This window comes from Ptychodera flava, chromosome 8 (assembly GCF_041260155.1).
Source record: "Ptychodera flava strain L36383 chromosome 8, AS_Pfla_20210202, whole genome shotgun sequence".
NCBI classification, from domain to species: Eukaryota; Metazoa; Hemichordata; class Enteropneusta; family Ptychoderidae; genus Ptychodera; species Ptychodera flava.
Genome location: NC_091935.1, coordinates 26,848,416 through 26,852,324, shown reverse-complemented (window position 1 = coordinate 26,852,324; position 3,909 = coordinate 26,848,416).

Sequence of the window (3,909 nt, the reverse complement as noted above, 5' to 3'; positions counted from 1 at the left end):
CTTTCCGTTAAAGGTATACTGTCACCTGTTCCAATTTTGCCACAGTTACCATGGAAAGACAAGATCAAACCAATCACAGCTTTTAAGCGGGTGGCCGCTTTTTAAAAACAGCGCCCTCACATGGGCATTTTGAATACCAAGGAACGGCCCTTTGACCATATATGGGCATATTTAGATTAGCCTCCTTCGCGAGGTCATCCTGATACATTCGTAGGTGATCCATGAAAGCAGAACCGCCACATGTGCACAATTTACGTCATGGGACCGACGCAGATTCCCTCTCCCGGCTTTTCATCCAGCTTTTCATATGAGCAGAACAACTCTTTTTAAGGGCCAATTAGCTGACTTTTGATATTTTTTTTCACCATTTTTGTTTTGAATGCCAACCATAATTCCTTGTGTTACTCCCCAAAGCATGTTGATATACAAATTGTTCAGCTTGTCAACTTAGCCCGTACGTGTGCAAACTGCATTGTTATTGTTGAAAAGTGAAGTCACTTCTGGTCCGAACTAGAACTCAAATGTAAACAATAACAACGCATTTTACACATATAGACGCCAAGTTGACAAACTAAGTAGTGAGTGTTTCAACGTTCTTTTGGGAGTTGAATAAAAAGTTGCAATCAATATACAAAAAATAATGAAAATAACCAAGAAAAGTTATCATTACTAGCCCTTTAACAAGTAGGGCTTCAGAACCAGTGTAGCAAAAGATACCGTCGTAATACTCATTCCACTATAGACAAAATGCCGGTCTTGATATCATACAGCCGCTTCGTTAAAACTGACTTCACAGACTGTTATAAATCTGATCACATTCTCGCACTGCAGCGACACATCGACAACAGATGACGGAATTATCAAACAAATCAGCGGACACCACATTTCCCGCCAAAATGCAATGGTGAAAAATATCAATAGTACGTGGTAGAACTTTGACCGCAGCCCTTTTTGAAATTTATGATAACTTTATTTTATACTTTATCTGCTATTGCTCATTCGCACTTATGCCAAGTGTTCGTCAATCGTAATGCTGAGAGGAAGACTCTTTGTGTATATAATATACCCTACAAATTCCTAGATACCTCAGGTTTGAAATATCCTCATCCGTTACGACCTCTACGGCTAAGATTATCATTGCATTAATAAGTGGGTGAATGTAGTCCTTTATTACCCTTACTATATATATATATATATATATATATATATATATATATATATATATATATATATATATATATATAAACAAATAGAATGGTACGTCCCGATCATACATTTATAAGACTGTCGAGCTAAGAATCCTTTCACTTCTTCAGTCTGATTATTGCAGGACGCACGAAACTTAAGTGATCGATATCATTACTTTGTACTTGAAGTGATTTTGTGTTACATATATATATATATATATATATATATATATATATATATATATATATATATATATATATATATATATATATATATATATATATAAGAACAAATGAGATTAATTCTGAAAGAATCATACAGCATCAGTCAGCGTTAATTATGATGTTGGAAAAAATGCTGTTCAACTGAATAACATTCCATGAAATGATGAAAATGTTGAATTATGTATAGACTTACCAACGCCAATCTTACACTTCTGCTCTGCGACAAGAATTTCCTCTGGTGTCAACTCTTTGTCGTACACTTGGATACAAGACACCATTGCCGCTGTGAATCTGTCGTCAAACATTCTAACTCCTACTCTGGCTTCGAAATTGGTAGCCAAGTGGACCTGTCCGATATGTTGGGTGTCTACAATTTCACCGTCAATCCAAAGATTGGCAAGTCCGGTGTCATAATTGTAGCTAGCTCCGACGAAGTTCCACGTCTGGTCTGTTGGTATTGTTGCGGAGACAGCAGTGGTCTCTGACAAAGTGTCTCTTACCGTAAATTGGGCGAAAAGGCTGTGGTCACCGGAGTACATATGTACACCCCAGCTATCACGTCTGAAGTTGAAGATGGGTCCGAAAGCTCCAAGTTGCTTTACATACGTTAATATCGTTATAGAGTATACAGTGTCGAATGCGCCATTATTTGGGAATTCAATGTAGGAATTTTCGCTACCCGTCAATTCATAGGCCCCGGCCAGAGTACCATTCGCATCAGGTCTTAAAATGGCTTCAGTTCCGATAGATCCGTGATTATCAAAACCGGACGCGTCGGTAACCAACTCATCACGATCTAAAGGCCAGAACGCCACTGGACTCAGCTGCCCTGGATTCGAATAAAAAAAGTTATGTTCACTGAAATGTTAAATTCTCATTTTTAATCCCCAAGGACACAGGAAGTCCATCATATGTACATAGTTTTCACGCAAAATAGGTCACTCCTTCATAAAAGCAGTCGAAGGAAATATTTTCTCAGATATATAGATAAACTTAGCTATGATTACTATTGTTAATGCTACCAAGAACGCGTAAATAAGAAGCTGTCGTTGGTTAGAATGTATCTAAATTGGGAAAGTGATGAAGAAAGAAAGAAGGCAAGCTAAAATGAGTCAATGTATGCTTGAGCAACATTTGGTCTTTTTGTCTGAGCACTTTGAGTAGGACGCGCCTTGAAACTGAAAGACTTGAATCTTTGCTTAAACTTTCCCCAGGAAAACTTTAAACCACTCCCTGTGGAAATCAAGAATAAAAATCGGGGTCACCATGCAAAGCTTGATACTAGGGAAACAAGTTACCTATAATTTTCCAAGCATATACGGACTGTCCCAGGGAAAATTTAAAAAGCGAATGGTGTCCAAATTTTGACTATCCTCTCCAGAGCGCTGTAATGCGTCTGATGGCGAGTGGCAGGTCCTGAGTCTGATCATGTAGGCCAGCCAGTCATACAGTTGTATATTCTATATTCTACTTACCATCTTCTCCTCTCGCCGCCAGCTTAAATCCACCTGCTGTGACGGAAGAATCTGAGAGAAATAGAACCCAGGTTGTAATTCCAGATGACGTAAAACTTTGAGGAGGAATGTTGCCATCGTAGCGGGTGCCAGGGTTGGAAGGATCATTTGTGAACTGGACATAATCGTAATTAACTTCGGTACTAAATGCAAAGAACACAAGCTTTACATTACCACCATCAGCGTTGGTGATGGTCCATAAGCAGACCAGATTATTTTGATAATCGCCTGGGAATCCTGGTGTCTGGATGGTTATGATCTCTCCATTCCTTATGTCAAGGTTTGTACCACAAACTAAATTAGAAATTAGAAATTAGTTCAGTGATGAGAATGTGAACTAGAACAATTTATTATATATATATATATATATATATATATATATATATATATATATATATATATATATATATATATATATATAATATAATATATATAATCTCTCTCTCTCTCTCTATATATATATATTATATTATATATATATAATATATATATATATATATATATATATATATATAATATATATATATATATAATATATATTATATATAATATATATATATATCTGTGCCCAAGTTCATAGGTTGCATAAAGCCATTATGGTTGATACCAGGAGGCAAATTGGATACTCTTTGTAATATATATATATATATATATATATATATATATATATATATATATATATATATATATATATATATATATATATATATATATATATATATATATATATATATATATATATATATATATATATATATGGCTTGAAAAACTGACCCATGTAGGACTTGAACCCACGTCCTACGAATTCAATTCGGAAGCTTCGCATGCACGCTACACAACACTGGGGAAACTGTAATATTACAAAATACGTATATATGTGATGACGCAGGCTGTATTTTTCATACGGTGTTTCAAGTTTTTTTTCTTGAATATTTTGTTGAGCTACGAGTTTTTTGCACACTTTTATAAAGAAGACGGTGTTG